We start from the raw sequence: 22752 nt of genomic DNA, 5'->3' as shown, positions 1-22752 counted from the left end.
CAGATCAGCCATTCTTTACTCTCCTAACTTTGCCACCATGCAGCTACCTGAAGAAGGGAAGCAGCAATGAGTAAGTAGGAGTGTCTATTTGTATCTCATATTTGGAAGCATTCTTTACCTTTATAATTTTGAGGCACTTATGTTTGATGGTTTTGTGATCATTCTTTCTAGGTACATTTTTGTACCTTCCTCCTTCTTCTCCCTCCTGCTGAGCTGATGTTGCATTGTTGCATATTTCAGCTGCTTTTTGTGGGTTTTTGTGAATCTCTGTGTTGTCTTTACCTTGTTATAGTGTATGCATGAAAGTCTGCACTCTCCTATAGATGGGATGGAATAAGGTCTGGAATAGTTTTGTTTTGGGTTTTTTCTTGCCACATAATAAACACGTTGCAACAGTGAAAAAATATGTATTATGTATGTATATATACATACATATATATTATTATTATTACTTTATTCTGTATTATAATTTGTAAATCTTTCTATGTTTCTCTGTATTCTGTCCCTCTGGTCTCTTTATCCCCTTGGTGATTTCTTCCTAGAACTTCCATTTTAGGAAAGGGCCAGATTAGTCATCATTCATTCTTCAGACTTTTCCACCATGCTCCTCCTCCCCGTGAAACCATGCGTTTCCATCACTGCTGTCACCCAGATTCTTACCTCTCAACTTCATTTGGTGTCTTAATCTATTAAAATAAAATCTCCTTGAGAGCAGGAACTATCTGTAATTTTGCTTGACTATGCCTCTCCAGAGCTTAGCTCTGGATCTAGCACATATTAAGTACTTAATAAATACTGGTTAACTTAATTCTACTCGCCAGTTGAAAGCTTTACACTAATTTCCTCTGTCAGATTCAAAACTTTCATTAGTCTATTTCCATGTTCTTTCAAAGTATTCCCAAAGATATTGATGACATCAAGATACATCAGAACTTTCAGATAGGTCATGACATGTCTCTTACTACTTTCTCTATCAGTTGTGGAAAAGTTGCAGGTGTCCCCAAGATGCTTATACTTATAATTGAGTAGGCTTTGTAGCCTCCAATCTCTTGGTTTTGTTGATGGTTTCATCTTGCATCGGCTTTTCTGTGCAATTAGGATTTTGAATCTGCATTTGTAATATTTCTTCCTTAGCTTATTTTCATTGGCCATAAGCAGAAGGATGCTTCACAATTAATTGAGGTTCATCATTTCTGATGGCTATCTACAATATAAACCTACACTTGTGTATATTAATACTATGTTCATCTATTAGTCAGAACATGATGGTATCCATTTTGTTTACAGTAACAGAAAAGTCTCTATGCCTTTCCTCTCTTCCTACTGCAGTCTGACTATATTGTTAACTTCAGGTACTACTACTACTCTGTGTATCAGTCTCTGCAGCCTAGTATCCAACTGTATCAAAAAGTCAGACTCATTGTCCTATCTTTGCCATAGTTCACATTTAAGTTGTCTTTTCCTGATTGAAAGCAATTCTCAGTATTTTGCTTCATTTTGAATAATTCAGTAGAGCAGATAATTCACAGAGAACTGAGTGATTCCTAGTCTCCTAATTTTGCTTCTCATTTCCCTGGCATTTCTTTTCTCATGGGGGTGCACTAGTTTGTGACTTTTCTGATTTTTTTCCACCTTGCACCAGGAAGCTCGTTATTGGGGAAACCTCATGATATTGTAAGATCCCAACAGCCTTAAAACTCCACTCTATCACTACACTATGTCTCTCGGCTTGGAAGATGGAGTCATGAACTGCCAAATCTTCATTTAAAAGGAAGTTCAACTCAAAATATCTTCTCATCTCTCACCTGACTTTCCCATTATGCACCTGTGTCAGGTACATTGTCAGCTCTATTGTCCTATTCAACTTATTATTTCCTTTTGTGTGGTGTGTTTCCTCATTAGATTGTAATATCCTGAGGGTGGGGATTATCTCTTTTCATATCTATATCCCCAGTGCTTAAGGTAGTGATGGACACAGAGTAGATGCTTAATAAATATTTATTGACCAACAAATGCCCATACATTGTCTTTATTTTTAATTTTTGTGTCTACTCCTAAAATCAGGAGACCCTTAAAACTTATCATTTCAAAGAAACTACAATTTTTAATCAGATCATACATTGTTTTTTCAAAAGACTTTTCTATGGTAACAACATTTAACAAACCTTCCATATGGAGAAAAATGTCTCTTCAATATTATGCCACAATGATAAAATGTGATGTTTTAATTAATTGACACTCTCACCTAGCAAGAATTCAAAAATACAAATTAGTATTAATTGGAAATATAACAGCATTCCATTTGCTGACCAACAATTTTTCCAAAAATTAGCAAGAAGCTGATCTAAACTCAGCTCCATAATCAATGCTTATAGTAGCAACACTGGGAAAACCTGTGTAATGGAAATGAAATTGTAGAAATTAAATAATATTCACATTTTGAAAATTGAAAAATATTTTAAAATACAGCTGTAAATGAACTCCCATGTGTAGCAGTGGTGAGGTGCAGTGCCTCACTTACCATCCTATTAACTCATTGTCTATTAAGTATAAATGCTAACTATCTGACGTAGGACCTTACAACAAAAGATTTTTAATTATATTTATCTTTTGTACCCCCAGCCAAAGGCAAAACACATCACTGTCAGTTCTAGCTCTCCTTCTCTGAGGATTCTCCCTCTCAATCACCTCCTTGGTTTCAATAACTACACAAACACTAGCAAAGTTCTGTGATTAACACTGTTTATAATGATGAAGTAACACTTAAAGAGAGGTAAACACTTTCCCATTCACAGAAGGAAAACATTCAGCCTTCCATGACAGAGCTGAAGGTAAGAAAGGTAAAGGATTATTATCTTGGAGTCTGTGTTCTGGGGACAGAAATAGGCAGCACTGCTTCTGTCCTCAAACTTCTGCCTGATTTGCATCTTTGCTTCTAGAGTCCAAGTCTTTTCTTTATGGTAGTTACCTCTGCCTCTGCTTCCACTTTCCCACCTCCACATAACTTCTCAAGGCTTTCCTTTCTCCAGGTCCATGTGTCTTCTATGAACTATATTCCTCTTTCTGTCTCTTTCCTAGACAAAACCCTTCCTGAACTTATATTTCAAGTAAATTGGAGATTTGACTTATTATTCTTACCCAATGGTGTTATTTTCTTTAATTAAGTCCAGGGACATATTTGGATCACTTGGCAGTGGGTAAAAATTGCCAGATCTTTTAATCCTTCATTTTTAGTTTTTTTCCAGTGCTTACATTCTAGGTTTTTAAGACTAGTTCCTTTAAATACACACAGTATGTTTCAACTAAATAGTCTTTCCTTGTAAGTCTTCTTACACACTGCTCCATCACTCAGATTCATATCTTTATGCTAAATTTCCTCATAGATGCAATATACTCCCTCTTTATCTTTACCTCTAAAAGTCTTTAATCTCCTTTGTCTACACACACACACACACACACACACACACACACACACACACACACACTATACAAAATCTTTTGCAAAGATAACTCCACTTACCATTGTTACATGGAATGTGTGCTTGCTTATGGGCAACATAAATCCATTAAACCTGACAGACAGCTCTTGTTGCAAGGGTACTCAGCAAGTATTGCATCCAAAAAGTAGCCCTGAGTGAAACAAGGCTGGCAAATGAAATCTAGCTTAGTAAAGGAACTGGAAACACATTTTTCTTGAGTGGCTACAGTGCTGGGGAGCACTGTGAAGCTGGCACAGGTTATGCAATCAAAACTAATCTACTCAACAATCATGTATGCATTCCAAAAGGAGTGAATGACATGTTCATAACAATGTAATTACCACTTTCAGGAAAGTACCAAGCTCCCATCATCAGTACATGTGCTCCCACCATGACAAACCTGCAAGAAGTCTAAGATAAATTTTATGAAGACCTGGGGACCCTCATCACCATTGTGCTGAAAGGGGATAAGTTTTTAATTCTGGGTGACTAACACCAGATTAGGCACACACTGTCAGACAAGCAAGGGAGATCATGGTAGTAAGAAATAGCAACAGCAATGGTCACTTACTACTAAAGATCTGTGTTTCATGCCCTTTCATAACCAACACTGTCTTCCATTTACCTAAACACAACAAAACTTCATGGATGCCCCCTCGAAGCAAACATTGGCATTTAATGCACTATGTCATTGTAAGGAGAAGAGACAGTTAGGATGAGAGAATGATAAAGGTGATATTGTGGCACACAGTGCTAGACAGATCACAGACATCTTCTCCAAGCTAAACATTCATATTCAACAAAAGCAGAGGTTCCAAGACAAGACAATTTCCAAAAGACTTAATGTCAACAGATTATAGTGCTTCTTCATAGGTAAAAACTTTGTTGTTAATTTGGAGAGAAAGCTGAGCCAACACATAACAGTGGAGCAGAAAAGGAGTGAGCAGCTTTATGATATTTAGTGTATAACACTGCATTTATTCATCTGGACCAGAACACTCACAAACATCAAGGTTGGTTTGATGAAAATGAGGACAAAATTATGAAACTGCTAAATGAAAAAATGAGATCTCCACAGGATTTAACAACAATATACATCATTCATTTCTAAGAAGGCAGCATTTAAGTCCATCAAAATTAAAGTGTAAGAGAAATGGATATTTAAAGCTGGATTGGAGTTCATATCTTCCTGACCATAGGCTCAGCATTCTATCCTCTATACTTTGACATGTGTAGAATATTGCAAATACTATCAAACAAAAGTTGATATGTTAGTTGTTTTTCTCACCTGTTTTTTGTTTGTTTGTTTTGTTTTTTAGTGAGGCAATTGGGGTTAAGTGACTTGCCCAGGGTCACACAGCTAGTAAGTGTTAGGTGTCTGAGGTTGGATTTGAACTCATGTACTCCTCACTCCAGGGCTGGTGCTCTATCCACCGCACCACCTAGCTGCCCCTGTTTTTTTGTATTTTGTGTTTTTTTTAAATAATTGTTTCCTTGTTTCCAAGAGATGACTGATAGGGCAGGGTAGGAGGGAAACATATATCTGGAAATGAAGCTAACACAAAAGCAAAAGATAGCAATAAAATTAAATTTTAAAAGATTTTTAAAAGTAGAGTGCAAGTGAAACTTAGAGAAGTTTCACTTTAGTGAAATAAGATACTTGGTTCAGTAAGAAGGCAGATGAAATTCAGTTTGATGCTGATAGTAACAATCCAAAGCACATTTATGACGCCCTGAAGGCTATTTATGGACCAAAGTCCTTTGGTGCATCATATCAGCTACTCAGTGCTGATGGAGTCACATTGAATAGTGTTGAGGACATGATCCTGGAGAGATGGGCTAAACATTTTCATAGTGTTCTCAACATACTGTCATCAACCTATGCTAAAGCCATTGACTGTGTACCTTGAGTTGAAGTCAATCCCTCTTTAGCCAAACAAAAAACAAAGTTTTGAATACCATTAGGTTCCTCTCATGTGGCACAGCACCTGGTGTTGATTCTATTCCAACTGAGATTTACAGGGCAGGGGGTCCATTGCTCATACAAAAGCTGACTGAAATCTTCTAGGTTATTTATCAAGAGGAAGTTATCCCTGGAAGTTCAAGGTTGCTTCCATTGCCAATTTTTATAAAGAAAAAAGGAAATAGGTTGTCCTGTGACAACCACAACAGGGATGGGGGAGGTTTTTTTCTTAGTCATTGACAACAAGATTTGTACCAGAGTCCTCTGATCAGAGTCCTGATTCTTCATCTGGAAAATAGTCATCTACCTGAGAGCCAATGTGGCTTCAGAAAGGGTGATATGGTGTTTGCTGCCTGATAACTTCAGGAGAAATACCAGGAGCAGAATAGCGGTGTATACACAACATTTATTAATCGAATCAAGGCTTTTGATACTGTCAGTCATGAGGGCTTATAGAAGATAATGGCAAAATTTGGTTGCCCAGAGAATTTCATCTTTAATGTATATCATTTCCATGATGACATGCTTGCACAAATTCCAGATAATGGACAGTGCCCTTATATTCTCCCAGTCATTGATAGAGTAAAGCAAGGGTATGCACTTACTTCCATGTTTTTTAACATGATGTTTTCAGTCGTGTCTTCAACAGATATCTTCAACAAGGAAAAAATGGCATCAAGGTCAGTTACCTCACTGACAGTAAATTATTTAACTTGAAATGCCAACCAAGACCAAAGTGAAGGAAGAGTTGGTGTGCGATTTTTATTTTTTGCAGATGGTTGTGCTCTCAATGCAGTCTCTGAGGCTGAAATGCAACAGGGTATGGATCCATTCTATGCCACAGATGCTAATTGTGGTCTGACAATTAACACCAAGAAAACAGGGTTCTCCACTAGGCACAATTAACTACACAATTAACACATGGAATCATTGGTTCCAGCAAATGAAGAAATTTTGAAAGCTATGGGTGAGATCACTTCCTTTGGCAATATGTTTTCCAGGGATGTATAAATAGATGATGAGGTTGCCTACCAAACTGAAAGTGTACAAAGCCATTGTGCTGACATCATTGTTGTATACCTGTGAAACCTGGAGAGTATACCAGCACCATCCGAGGAAACTGAATCACTTCCATTTGAATTGTCTTAGGAAGATTCTGAAGATCACCTGGCAAGAGAGGGTAACAGACAATCAGGTTCTTTCTCAAGTCGAACTGCCAAGCATTCAATCTCTACTGTAGAGAGTGAAACTCTAATGGACTGTATACATTGTTCTAATGCCAGGCATATGGCATTAGAACATGAAATATTATTTTATGGAGAACTCACACAAGGCAAGTGCTCACATGGAAGTCAGAAGAAACAATACAAGGATGCTCTCAACATCTATCTGTAGATCTTTGGAATTGATTATGAGGCATGGGTGATACTGGCACAGGACCACCCAGTATAGCATATCCACATCAAAAAAGGCACTGAGCTCTATGAGCAAAGTAGAATTGCAGTAGCTCAAAAGAAACATAAGATGCACAAATTTAGAGACATCTGTACTCCAAATTTTCATATGGACTCTTTGTGCTCAACCTGTGCTAGAGTTTTCTGAGATCATATTGATCTAACCAGCCACAGTTGGACACACTGTGCCTTGACTTCTACATAGTGATATCATTAGCATGAAGGACAATAACCAACCAACATAGCCAAGTTCTTGGCACATAGTAAAGGATTGCCTAATTAATACTTTTAGATTGATTTAACCTTGATCCTTCGATGCTTTGCATGAAGGTTAGATCTTTTCATAAAAATGAAACAGGAATTTGGATCAGACCAGACAGTCAGTACAGTTTCAGCTGTCGGAATTATTCAAGTGGTAGGTATCATGTGACATTAACTCAGGTATTTAGTAGGAAGTCTGACTTTTAAACAGTTCAAAAAATCAATCTGCACTCATTTTTTCAGTGATGACAACCTTTTTCACCTACTTATGCATACGAGGATTCCAGGGTTGCCTTTTTATCTTTTCTTACAAGTTGGTGAAGCTAAATTTTTTGATAGAATAATTTCCAACTCATGATATTAAGCACAAAAAATACTTGGCGATAAAAATGGGTAGCTTCTTGCACTTCTCTAGCCTCAGAAAACTATGTAGCTGAGTCCTCCTAAGGAGAAGCTATATATAACCAATGCAGGTATCTTCATAGGGCATAACACATAAAATTTTAGTTTGTAAAATTCCATTTTTCTCAATGTACGTATAGTACTCCAGTGGGCTACCTCTTCAATTTGGCACTCACTTGGTGGAGTGGCTTCCCCCAGATTCAGTGATATTCTCTGGATATATCTTACTATAAATAGCTCATAAGACCCAATCAAAAGCTTAACTTCGATAGCAAGTAGACATTTAACTCAGATAATGACATTTACTAAGATCATATAGTAAGGACAGTAGCCATAAAGACTCTGCTCCCATAAACCTAGGGCAGACTGTCCCACAAATATATTTAGCATTAGTGGAAAAAGTGTGCACATGCATATAGTACATTGTTAGTGAATCACACATATAAGGGAAACAGCTGGCCAAGGGAACTCACACCTCTGGAATTAGAAGGTCCTTTCTCTTCTAAGGGAAACCTCTAGCTGACTGCTCAACTCAGCATCCACTTGACAGATCTCAAATGGACTTTTTGGGCCTCCCCCACCCCAGTTTAATTTTTGACTGACCAAACTAATTCTATCTTCAATTAGGACCTGGTTCTCTTTTCTGCTGCTAGAAGTTACGCTCCTCACAGCTGCCTTTAATGTTTGTCTTTCTAGAGACTCTCCAGTTTTTAAATTTTTTTTAATTAAAAAAAATATATTTATTTATTTTAGTTTTCAACATTTGTTTAGATAAGATTTCCAATTTAAAATTTTTCTCTGTCCCTCCGCTCCCTCCCCTCTCCCCTAGACAGCAGGTAATCTGATATAGGCTTTATGTATATATGGAGAGCCTTTTCCATTATGAGTCCTTTGGAACTTTCATGTACCGTTGGATTGGTGAGAAGAATCTAGTCTATAACAGTTGACCAACACACAATGTTGATGATACTGTGCACAATGTTCTCCTGGTTCTGCTCATCTCACTCATCATCAGTCCATGCAAGTCCCTCCAGGTTTCTCTGAACTCCTCCTGTTCATCATTTCCTATGGCACAATAGTATTCCATTACATTCATATACCACAACTTGTCCAGCCATTCCCCAATTGACTTCCAATTCCTTGACAACACAAAAAGAGCAGCTATAAATATTTTTGTATATGTGGGCCCTTTTCCCTTTTCCATGATCTCTTTGGGAAAAAGACCCAAAAGTAGTATTGCTCGGTCAAACAGTATGCACAGCTTTATAGCCCTTTGGGCATAATTCCAAATTGCTCTCCAGAATGGTTGGATGAATTCTCAGCTCCACCAACAATGCATTAGTGTTCCAATTTTTCCACAACTTATCCAACATTTATTATTTTCCTTTTTCGTCATTTTAGCCAATCTGATAGGTGTCCAGTGCTACCCCAGAGTTGTTTTAATTTGCATCTCTCTAATCAATAGTGATTTAGACCACTTTTTCATATGGGAATAGATCGCCTTGATTTCTTCATCAGAAAACTGCCTGTTCATATCCTTTGACCATTTCTCAATTGGGGAATGACTTGGATTCTTATAAATTTGATTTAGTTCCCTATATATTTTAGAAATGAGGCCTTTATCAGAAGTACTGGCCATAAAATTGTTTCCCAACTTTCTACCTCCCTTCTAATTTTGGATGCATTGATTCTGTTTGTACAAAAACTTTTTAAATTAATGTAATCAAAATCATCCATTTTGCATTTCATAATATTCTCTGTCTCTTGTTTGGTCATAACTATTCTCCTTTTGAAAGATCTGAAAGGTAGACTATTCCTTCTTCTCCTAAGTTACCTAGGGTATCACCTCTCATGTCTAAATCATGTACCCATTTTGACATTATTTTAGTATAAGGTGTAAAATGTTGGTCTATGCCTAATTTCTGCCATACTATCTTCCAGTTTTCCCAGCAGTTTTTGTCAAATACTGAGTTCCTATCCCAGAAGCTGGAGTCTTTGGGTTTATCAAACAGTACATTACTAATGTCATTTACTACTGTGTCTCCTGTGCCTAGCTTATTCCATTGATCCTCCACTCTATTTCTTAGCCAGTACCAGATAGTTTTGCTGACTGCCACTTTGTAGTAGAGCTTCAGATTTGGTACAGCTAACCCACCTTCCTGTGCATTTTTTTTCATTATTTCCCTTGATATTCTTGACTTTTTGTTTTTCCAGATGGATTTTGTTATTATTTTTTCTAGCTCTATAAAATAATTTTCAGGCTCTGAATAAGTAAATTAGTTTAGGTAGGATTGTCATTTTTATTATATTAGCTCAGCCTATGCATGAGCAATTGATATCTTTCCAATTATTTAGATCTGATTTGATTTGTGTGAAAAGTGTTTTGTAATTGTGTTCATAGAGCTCCTGGGTTTGTCTTGGCAAGTACACTCCCAAGTATTTCATATTATCTACTGCTACTTTAAATGGAATTTCTCTTTCTATCTCTTGCTGCTGACCTTTATTGGTCATGTATAGAAATTATGATGATTTATGTGGATTTATTTTATATCCTGTGCCAAACTGTATTAGCTCTGCCTCTCCTTTGGATCCACCAATGTCTTGGAGAGGAAAAATCTGCTGCATGGGCAACAGCTCGTTCTAAAATTTATCCACCTAGGCCAGCACCCTGAAGAGGACACTCCAGCTACTCCTTATGGGGTAGATACAACACAGGATGCGGAAGTTACCGGTTATAAGTCACTCAGGAGCTGCGGCTCCTATATCAGACTGCACAGCCACACTGTGGCCTGTGGCTCTTCAAGGAGCTGATCCATGGTCATCTACTACTGATGGAGGCCTACATTTTATATCCTGCTACTTTGCTAAAGTCGTTAATTGTTTCAAGTAATTTTTGAGTTGATTCTCTAGGATTCTCTAAGTATACCATCATATCATCTGCAAAGAGTGATAGTTTTGTTTCCTCCTAACCTATTCTAATTCATTTAATTCCTTTTTCTTCTCTGATTGCTAAAGCTAACATTTCTAGTACAATATTAAATAATAGGGGTGATAATGTTTCACCCCTGATCTTATTGGGAAAGCCTCTAACTTATCTCCATTGCATATAATGCTTGCCGATGGGTTTAGGTAGATACTGCTTACTATTTTAAGGAAAGCTCCACCTATTCCTAAGCTTTCTAGTGTTTTTATTAGGAATGGGTGCTGTATTTTGTCAAAAGCTTTCTCTGCATTTATTGAGATAATCCTATGATTTTGGTTAGTTTTCTTGTTGATGTGGTTGACTATGTTAATAGTTTTCCTTCCTGTTTTGTTTTTAAAGACCACTAGGAATATGACTTATCCTTTATTAGCCAATTGCTAGTGGCTATTCAATTTCACCAAGGAAATCTATAAAACTCATAAAAGGGTTATAAAGTGAAAACCTTTCTTTGTACTTAGCTTATGAAACTAATGACTTATTATCCCTGTTGCTTGTCCCATTCTGTGATTTTAACAACTGTGTTGGGAGCTGGGAAACCAATTGATCAGGAATATAGAACCAGCTTTCCCCAATATACATCTTTTTAATGCTACAATATTCTATTTTCTGTGGCTTATAGTCATTCATTTTGCATTGTCAAAATTCATGTGTCAGAACCAAGAATGCTCAGCAAGACAAAGGGCATAAAATTTTCAAACTTTGTCAAAGGTACAAAATGGACTTGTCCCAGCTATGGTCAGAGTTCCTTCCTTCTGTTAATTATTTTGAGGCCCATATTCTTTTCAGATTTCTGCTTTATTGAAAATATATATATATATATATATATATATATATATATATATATATATATAGAGAGAGAGAGAGAGAGAGAGAGAGAGAGAGAGAGAGAGAGAGAGAGAGAGAGAGTGTCTCTGTGCCAGAATTACTACTGATAAAAGAATTTGATGAATTGTACTATCAACAAATAAGGACACATTTAGTAAGTGATTATGATGTTCCAGGTCCAGTAGAAAAATGTTTCAAATGTGTTAATTTTTCAGTGACTGAGAAAATGGCACACCTGAAGGTTGGAACTTAGAGACATTTTTCCCTCCAATCAGGTCCTTCCTCTTCAAATGCTGTGCTTTTTCCACTGTATCATGCTGCCTCTGGATCTTTCCACCTAAGAGTTTTAAAATCTAAAATTCAAGATGTCCAAAATTGAACTAATCATTTTTTCTCTTGAACCCAGGATTTTCATGTGAAAGTTCAGTGGAAGTTTACTTCTTAGCCCTAGGACCATGAATACAGAACAATGAAGGGAAGCTGTAAAGGAATATCTTGATTCAAAGAAAGAAGGAACCTCTTAACAGTGAAACATGCTTGAGAGGTGAATGGATCACCTATAGAGGTAAATTATTCCTTGTTACCAGTGGACTTGAAATAGAGACTGTATCTCCATTTGTTCAAGATGTAGACAGAACAGGCTCAGTTTGAAGTTTTTTGAACTCTGATTCTATATTGTAAATCTGTTCCAGAAGATTAGAGACACAAAATTGTATTCAATGAATCATGTGATGATTAAATCTGCAAATCTTATTATTGCTGATGTCACTCTGATTTCTTAGAATTTAGAAGTTTTTCTGCCTCCTAAAGAGGGAAGAGGGGAGAAAAGATAGTCCAAGTCTAAAAAAAGAGATACAATTTAATGTACATTTATTTTGGCATTCACTGAATTCTGGAGATGAAAACAATCTCCTGTTTTTAACTCAGTCCATGTGTGGGAGCAAAGTTTTGTGTTGAAGACAGATATTTAAAAGGGCTGTTAACAAGTTTTTTGTTTTCTTTTTGTTAATCACAGGAAGTGGAGAAAAGTATAAAACTTATAATAAACATTTACTAGCAGTTAGACCATTCCTATTTTTGCATCAGTCATATTTCAGGCTCTATTTTGATTTGTGAGAACCAAGAGATGAGACAGGGAGAAACCTACATATCATCATCACATGGGCAGGATTTCTATAACTGTTTTAGCTTCCTTCCTGTTCAGGGATTCAATCTGCTGATGTTGTTTCTGGGCTAGTGGCCACTGCTGTGATAATTGTTTTAGATATGCTGCAGCTGGGCTGAGTGAGGGAGTGTTTCAGTCTGTCTTAACATAGGCATCTCCCATAGACCCTATTTTTATTTGATGAAAAAAAAAGTTCTTAGTTCTTTGAATTATAAAATGCTTTTATGCATATGTAGAAAAAGTCCTTCTCCCCTCCCCCAATGGGACCCCCAGCCCAAGGAGATCAAGATTTCAATATCACAAAAGAGATGTTAATTTATCTGTGAGGACAGTTCTGTCATCACAGCTGTCCAAACTTTAGTAAATAGTATCTTGAGACATTGGACCTTTGCTGGCAAATCCCTTGGTGGTGAGCTTCTCAAATTTAGCTAATCTGGTTCTTAGAAAACATTCCCGTAGATGGCTCCTTTCAGCTTGGAAGTTGCTTTTTTCCTCGATTTACAAAGAAGATCAAAGACATGGGGTGATATCTTGCCTTGTCCACAAATTGGATTTAAGTGAGGCAAAGTTGATAGAAATCAACAGCCTCACTCTGTCTCCTGAAATCATTGAAGTCGAAGAGCAAGACAAAAGTCAGGATGACTAGTAAAGGTCCAGGATGCAGTGTGTGACATTGGCTTGGCATCTTTGATGCCAGGTCTAAGTGATCCACAGGGCTTGTTTCAGCTGCCTTCATAGCTTTTGGAACAAATTGTTCTCATCCCTCTATTCTGCTGGGGGGTGTCTTTCATATGTTTGGGGTGGACACTCCCTTAGGACATGGACAGGTTTATCTTATTTGCCAAGATAGTTTATCAGGATGTGACTGCTGCACATGCTATAGCTTCTTAGACAAAAGTGTAACACATACTGAAGCTCGTGCTCTGTTTGCATAGGCTTTCAGTATCCAGGCAAGACCTATTTAATGCCACAAAGAATCAAGACATATGGTTATCAGAAGGCAAGATCTTTGAAGGCAATTTCATATATATATATATATGTGTGTGTGTGTATATATATATATATATGTGTGTGTGTGTATGTGTATATATATACATATATATGTGTGTATGTATATGTATGTATATATAATATATGTATATATACACATGTATACACATATAGTTATATAAATAACATATATACATATATAATTAGTAGAAAAGAGACATTGGAAATTAGAGTAGGAAAAGATAAAATTGAAATGAAAAAGAATATAGAAATAAGCACCCCTAAAAGCTGTTTTTTTAAAATAATACTAACTAAATTCATAAACTGTCAGCCAACTTAACTAAAAAGAAGACAGAAAATAAGATCAACAAAAATTCAAATGAAGTGAATCACAACAAAACTAGAATTTTAAACATTTATCAGAATCTGCTATGCACTTCTTTGCCAACAAAACTGAGAATACCAAAGAAATAAAGAACATCTGTGAAAAATGTAACAGAACAATGTATTAGAAGAATGAAAAGAGATACTAAATAATTCTATTTCAGAAGAGTAAACAGAATTATCTCTAAAGGAACTACCAAAAGAAATTCCTAGTCATGATTGACATAATTCCCCCAAATTTGAAGAACTATTAGTATCAATACTGTGCAAATTATTCCTTAAAGGTGAGAAAGAAGGCATTCTACTAAATATTTTTTATGGAGAAAATACTGTTTTAATACCTTAATCATAGGCCATACAAAAACAGGTGATGGGTCAAAAGTTGGCCCATGGGCAATAGTTTGCAGACTCCTGCTAATCAATACAATTAATGATATTGATTAAAACAATTTGAATAAAGCCCATTTGAACAACCTATAGTAATTGCTTTAAGACTAGATAATCGGGGCAGCTAGGTGGCGCAGTGGATAGAGCCCTGACCCTGGAGTCAGGAGTACCTGAGTTCAAATCTGGCCTCAGACACTTAACACTTACTAGCTGTGTGACCCTTGGCAAGTCACTTAACCCCAATTGCCTCACTAAAAAAAAAAAAAAAAAGGTCAGCTTTACTATAAAAACTATATTATAGTCATAGAAGAACTTTATAATAGTGTAAAAAATTTCTATGTAAAAGCCAAAGCAAGAATCATACAATGGGAATACACTAGTAGATTTCTCATAAATACAGAACTAAAGGAAAGATGCCCAGTTTTAAATAGTTCTAGACATTCTACCTTTATTCATAAAAAAGAACAATTAAAGATATAGAAATAGGTTTTTAAAAAAGGAGATAAGTCCATCCCTGTTAGCTGATGACATGAGAATTCACTTAGAAAATCAGAAAAAATACTATTTAAGAGAAGTAATAGTTTTGGCAAAAGCGCAGGCTACAGAAGAAATCCACAGATATCAACACCATTTCAAAAGAATAAAAATAAGAAGAAGCAATCACATAAAGTTCAATAACATTCCAAATAACTAAAAAATTCATAAAATATTTGGGGACTAATCTGCCAAAACTGAAAATGTATTTATATAGAATAAAATTTAAAGAGCTACTGAAAAAAGAAAAAATAAGTAACTTAAATGGCTGAAGGAATATGGCTATGGGCTGTGGCAATATAATAAAAAACGACAATACTAGCAAAGTTAGCTTAAAGTGTTAATGCTGTGTCAATATTAGAGAGATATTTTGTGGCACTTGGATAAAATAAAATAAAATTTCACTTGAAGAAACAAAAGATCTAGAATACCAATTGAAATGGGGAGGGGGGGACGAAGGACAATAGCACTTCCAGATCTAACACTCAGTTACACAGCAACAGTAATCAAATCCATTTTGGTATTGGTTTAAAAAACAGAGAGTATGATCAATGGAATAGACAAAACAGAAAAAATTGGGGTGAAATGGAACTTAATAACAAAATACTCAAATATTAGGAAAAAATACTTTGGAAAGAATTTATTATTTAATTTTTTAAAAGCTGCTGGCAAAACATAAAGGACTTTGGCAGAAATTAGGCTCAGACCAGCACAACACATCATGTTACACAATATATTCCAATTGGATATGTGGCCTGAATGTATGTATACATATTACATTATATATATATATATATATATATATATATATATATATATATATGTGTGTGTGTGTGTGTGTGTATGTATATATGTTTATGTGTATGTATATATGTATACACACATATAGGTATTTATACACACTTATATATGAGACAAAATAAAGGAATCATCTATATTGGATAAGTTGTAGAAAGATAGGTATCCTAGTATTTTGCTGATAGAGCTGTGAATCAACTGGCACTGTATGGTTTGGAATCTTGCCTCCAAGGTGTCAAAGCTCAAACTGCAGTCCATTGGGTATTCTTTTTTTTTTTGCATTTGCAAAACATGTGTAATTTTATTCAATCAGTTTTCATATTCTAGATACTTGAGGGATACAGCATCACTCTGATCCTATGTTCAATGGCCTTGGCAGGAAGATTGCTTCTGAACTTGGCCCGAACCATTCCACTATTACCATGAGCCTGAGTAACTTTTCCTCAGATCAACTCTTGTTCTGTTGGGTTTCCCACCAGGAGTCACTGTGTTGGTTTTTGCCTTGTATACATAAGCACACCTCTTGCCCAAATAGAGTTCAATTTCATCCCAAGCATAGACTCCTTCAGTTTTCAAAAGAGATATATGTTCCCTCTGGTTTTGCAGGCCTCATTCGTAGCCAGCAAAAATGGCCTTGGACCACAGTCTTCCAGATATTTTGCTTTTCTAGAAGTCCTGTTTCCAGGAGGCCTCCCAGCCTCCAAGATGGAGGAAAAAGAGTATATTGGGTATTCTACCACCTGTACCTAAAATTGGAAAAAAAAAAAAAGACCAGAACAAAATACTGAGTGAATTTATCAGGGCCACAGGAGAATAGATGGGAGGAGGAAAAGATAACCTTTTGCTCCTTCACCAGTTAAGTTCATGGTGCTCACATTGTGGGTGAACAGAAACATCACACGTTCTAAATGCTGAGAAAGAGAGACAGAGACAGAGACCGAGATGGAGAGGCAGAGACAGAGGCAGAGACAGAAAAAGAGAAAACAGTTACAAAGACAGAGAGACAGAGACAGACAGAGATACAGAAACAGAAACCGAGAGGGGGGAAGAAGGGAGGTAGGGGGAGAGAGAGAGAGAGAGAGAGAGAGAGAGAGAGAGAGAGAGAGAGAGAGAGAGAGAGAGAGAGAGAGAGAGAGAGAATCCCACTCAATTGGTTTCGAGATTCAGCTTGTTTCAGCCCTGAAGCAAATGGAAAGAGAATACACTCACCCATGTAGTGGGAGAAAGAAGAATGTCTTCTTCTAGAAGGTTACTGGTGTTTTCCACATGACTGCCTCTATTTTAGGTTATCTGGGTATGTGTAAAACAAAGTGCTAGTTACACTCAAAAGATAATTAACCAATATATTTACTAAACGTTAACAAACACCATAAAGCTTAAATTCATAAAGAAAATTATTAACTGAATTGCAAACATATAGATAGTAACAACAATAATAGTAGGCTTTAACATTTTTTCTCAGAGCTGGATCACACTTAATAATATGATGAACAAAAGAGAAAATAGAAAGTTGGAAAATGCATCATTGAAAAATTTATGAGGTCCCCTAAAAGAGAATATTTAAAATATACATATTTCCCAGTACCAAGTGGTATTTTTACAAAAATGAGATGTATATAAATATATGCCATATAAATCCTGAACACACCCTTTATAAACTATAATGTGATAAAAAGGTAATTAATATAGACTCCATAGGCAAAAAGAACAGAATTAAATGAGCAGCCAGTAACAATAATGAGTAGGTTAAAGAACAGGTCATAGGAACTAGCAATAAATATATGGAAAAGAGTGATAATGATGAAATAGGATACAATCTTCAAAGAAAAACATCCTGGGGAGAGAGAATTATAAAATAGAAAAAGGTGAGAATTAATTAACTAAAATATTGATTTGAAAAAGAAGATATGGAAAGCACAAAAATTAGACCAAAATAAATGTTTTATTTAGAATAGTTATATTTATATGATTCTATGAATTTTATTCAAAAGTTGGAATCTTTTTGTAGAGTTTTCCCCTTTCAAACTCCATATATTTCTTTTGCCCTTTTCTTGGGGTATGAAACTGATGAACTTTTTTTTTTTTTTTTTGCGGGGCAATGAGGGTTAAGTGACTTGCCCAGGTTCGCACAACTAGTTAAGTGTCAAGTGTCTTAGGTCAGATTTGAACTCAGGTCCTCCTGAATCCAGGGTCATTGCTTCATCTACTGTGCCACCTAGCTGCCCCCTCGTGACCTTTTATAATGATATAAACAATCACCTAGAACCTGATTTCATGGTCATATTCTCTCACTGTGCTAACCGTTCTGTTTATTTCCAGTTATGTAGGTTTGTGCCATATCAAACATGAACAAGCTTGAAAAAAATCATTTTTACTACTTATTATTAATTTCATTTCAAAAAACAAAACAATTTCTTCTCCCTTACCTCCTTCCTATACTGGTTAATCAATTCTTTCTCCATGCAGTTTTGTAATTTTGTGACAACTCCATACTAAAGGCATTTTATATTTCAGTGCTATCAAGTTTAACATAATTCAGATTCTGACTTCATCAGGCAATAAGGCAAATGCTATAACCCAGCATAGTCAGAATTCACTTTGAGGGATTTTATTCAGGAGTCCCTGATGTGTGAATGGATGGGTATCATTGCCAATAAAAGGAAACACATGATAAAGTAAAAGGTTATATCTCAGATTTAAGACTTCAACTAATAAAACATCCAGACAAAAGGGATTAAGGCTTCTGGCCATAAGAGAATGTTGTCTCCATTAGAAGTGGGGTAAACTAAGGAGAATAAACTTATTCTTTTTTTTTTCTCCTTTTTTTTCTCCAGGATCTTGTTTTAAAGCAAACACAGGCCAGCATGCACACACCACAGTCACGCATGCATAGACACATGCACACACAGAGATAGCTGCTTTTACAATGAATAAACCCATTACCTCAACACTTTGTAAATTACTGAGTCATTTTTTTTTTTACTTGTCAGATTTCCTGCCTCATGGAAACTTGCATTTTTTAGGCATGCTGTAAATACAAGCGAATCAGAGCCAGTTTTAGAAGCTCTGCCAGATGTGAATGACTGACTACACAGATCTTACTTCCCTCTAGTTCTAAGATCTGGATATAAAGTATTACTGCTGACAAAGATATCAACAATAAGATTGACACTATGCTGCATATATGCAGCTGAAGATTTCTGAATAGTAGCAAAAGAATAGAGTGCAAGGAGGGAAAGTTGGATTCAATATTTTTGACTCAACATGCTAGTGCATCCATAGCCAATCTTATTACTACTTCCAGTCAAACAAATAGTGAACAGTGTGTTTTCTTTTCTGGTATGGGAAATAGTGAAATCAAAATCCTGTATCCCCAGTGAATTTTGGGGGGTACTTGTGACTAGCATTAATTTGGAAATATACGTAAAATTCCTGAAGCTGACCCAGTTTCCTTGATATTCTTGAACTTTTGTTCTTCCAGATAAATTTTGTTATTATTTTTATAGCTCTATAAAATAATTTTAGGTAGTCTAACTGGTAATGCACTGAGTAAGTAAATTAATTTAGGTAAAATTATCATTTTTATTATATTAGCTCATCCTATCCATGAACAATTGTTATTTTCCTCAATTATTTGATCTGATTTTATTTGTGTGAATAGTGTTTTGTAATTGTGTTCACAGACTTCCTGTGTTTGTCTTGGCAGGTATACTCCCAAGTATTTTATATTGTCTATAGTTACTTTAAATGGAATTTCTGGGGGTAGCTAGGGGGCACAGTGGATAAAGCACCAGCTCTGGATTCAGGAGGACCTGAATTCAAATCTGGCCTCAGACACTTGACACTTACTAGCTGTGTGACCCGAGGCCCTGCCCCCCAAAAATGGAATTTCTTTTTCTATTTCTTGCTGCTGAGCTTTTTGGCCATTTATGTAAATGCTGATGTGGATTTATTTTATATCCTGCAACTTTGCTAAAGTTATTCTTTCAAGTAATTTCTTAGTTGATTCTCTAGGATTTTCTAAATATAACATCATATCATCTGCAAAGAGTGATAGTTTTGTTTCCTCCCTGCCTATTCTAATTCTTTTAATTTTTTTCTTCTCTTATTGCTAAAACTACCATTTCTAGTACAATATTAAATAATAGAGGTGATAATGGACATCCCTGTTTCACCCCTGATCTTATTGGGAATGCCTGATGGAGAATTCTTAAGTATACTTTTGATACTGATGACAAATAAAATGGACAATTTTGATTACATGTAATTGAAATACATTTGCACAACAAAATTAGTATAATAGAACAAGAAGGTAAACTAATAAATAGTGAAAAATATTTGTAGCAAATATGAATGGATAGATATAAGTAATACATGTATGTGTTTTAAATATATATATATCTGTATATATAGACACATACCTATAAAGAATACATATGCATATGTATATATATGTGTATACATGTATATATGTATGTGTGTGTGTCTGTGTATATATATATATATATATATATATATATATATATATATACAGAGAGAGAGAGAGAGAGAGAGAGAGAGAGAAAGAATTAAGGAAACAAGTATTTATGAAACACCTTCCATGTGCCAGGCACTTCAGATGGGAAAAACTCCCCTGCTTCTACATTTGACATGGTGGCATCCACAGTCAGTAGGATCTAACAAGCCTTGTGTTAGGCTTTTTGTACTTAGCGAATGTAACGATTGGAATGGTGTCCCCTCCTGGAGACTTACTGTAGGAAAGCTCCACCATGAGGAGAAAGCCTCTAAGGGCAAGGCCCTGAAGCTTTTCTTAGGTGTCAGGAAGTGACATTTGCTTGTGGGAGGAAGAGGGGGCTAGGCTGGTTCTCTCGCTCTCTTTCCTCAGGACTCAGGTAGAGAAAGGAGCTAGAAATGCACTCTCCCTTTAATAGATGAATCTAGGCCTTTCTCTTTCTTTTCACCAAATTCTTATTCTCCTTAACAAATGCTTAAAAGTCTAAACTCTTGCTAAAGCTTATAATTTATTGGTGACCACTCATTAGATATTTTAGACAGACTAGCTAGAATTTTAGTCCCTTACACAAAATAGGATGATACAATAACATGTGAAACTTTCATTTTTTTGGACCAATTGAATATTGAGGATGGTTTCATTATGGGGTTTTTCGTGGGGCTTTTTTTTGGGGGGGTGAGGCAATTGGGGTTAAGTAACTTGTCCAGGGTCACACAGCTAGTAAGTATAAAGTGTTTGAAGCCAGATTTGAACTCAGGCCCTCCTGAATCCAGGGCTGGTGCTCTATCCACTGTGTCACCTAGCTGCCCTGGTTTCATTATATTTTAAGAATAAACTAGCCGGGGCAGCTAGGTGGCACAGTGGATAGAGCACTGGCCTTGGAGTCAGGAGGACCTGAGTTCAAATCCAGCCTCAGACACTTAATACTCACTTAACCCCAATTGCTTCGCCAAAAAAAAAATAAATAAATAAAAAATAAACTAGCCTATGCTATGTGGGATAGATGTTGCTCCTACTAAAAGGTATATGTTGTAGAATAGCAGATTCAGTTCCAGTGAATGTAAAGCTTTTTTTTTTTAATATTAAAGACTCTATAATTTAAAAAGGAAAGGCCATTTCTATGGCTGAAATTTTGTGATCCTGTGAAAGGTGGAATGGACTACCTCAGTTCATCAAGTGAAGGATAGATGAATCCTTCAGAGAGATACTGCAGACAATGCTATTAGTCAGGTAAGTTTTAGTCTAACTACAGGGTCTTTGAGTTCCCTTTAACCCCTCCCCCCATGTCTTGTGATTTTGCCAATCAGGCTTTTTTAGTTTCAAAGGACCTTAGAAGATGTCTTATTCACGGGAATGGTTCTTCTTAGCAAGCGTTTCTTTGACTACATGACTTCTGTGGTTTCATTCATACCCAAGATTCTTCCTCTTATGCTGATCTGAAACCTGCTTTCATAGGATAGTCATCAATTGGTCATAGTTCTAAATTCACTCCAGAGGTAAAGTTTTTACCACTAATCCAGCTTTAACTTCTTTCCCTGAGATTTGGCAGTTCCATGTTATGCTGTTTTTCTCTTGCTAAAAGAATTGAAGAATTTCTGCTGATTAAAGAATGTTAATTGTGTCCCCAAATTAATTTCTAGAAAGTAATGTTGCCAGCTAGTTACCTTGCTTGGGCAGTCATTCATATGTAATAGGCATCAATAAATTATATGCTTATACCTCACCTACTAACCATACTTCACACATTATGAAATCAATGTCTCTAAGACTTAGGTTCATTATTAAAATCTTTCTTAAGTTCTATTGATACTTGACACTGTGGGGGAATTTTGATCACGACAGTTTTTCATCACTTTATCAGGGTTTACCTGCATAATTGAAGGAAAGTTCATCTGAATGTTGATTGAAAATAGTTGGATGTCTCTATATAGACAATTGCTTGGAGAATATTCAGTGACGAATTACAGTGATCATGAAAGAAATGGCTAATGATGTATGAGCAAAAGATTGAGATTATTTAGACTGAGAAACTTCATAATGATCTTTAAACATATGAATTACATTTAACCAATGACCACGTTTTGGTTTCCACTGGGACAAAACAAAAAAATAAAAGAAATACACCTAATACAAAACCTGTTTTATTTGGATATGAGAAAGAGAGTTCAAACAATAAAGACTGTTAAATAATTCAGTGAGTTGCCAATGAAGTCTGGGGTCTTTTCCCTGGAAGTTTATACAACATGATAAAATCTCAAGGGTCTGTAATAGTGTAATCTAATCTGAAAACCATCAAAAATGAATAGAACTGGGGCCACTAGGTGGCGCAGTGGATAGAGCACTGGCCCTGGAGTCAGGAGTACCTGAGTTCAAATCCGCCCTCAGACACTTGACACTTACTAGCTGTGTGACCTTGGGCAAGTCACTTAACCCCAATTGCCTCACACACACACACACAAAAAATGAATTGAACTACCTTCTAAAACATCATATATCCTAGTTACCATTTTAAATGATACTTACAGATATCAGGGTTCTGAGAAGACATTTATTTACTATCCTATTAGCATATAAACAATCCATCCTGACAGTATCCCTTTCAATTGCTTCCAAT

Source organism: Dromiciops gliroides, chromosome 3 (genome assembly GCF_019393635.1).
Source record: "Dromiciops gliroides isolate mDroGli1 chromosome 3, mDroGli1.pri, whole genome shotgun sequence".
NCBI lineage: Eukaryota > Metazoa > Chordata > Mammalia > Microbiotheria > Microbiotheriidae > Dromiciops > Dromiciops gliroides.
Note: the sequence above shows the minus strand (reverse complement) of the source record.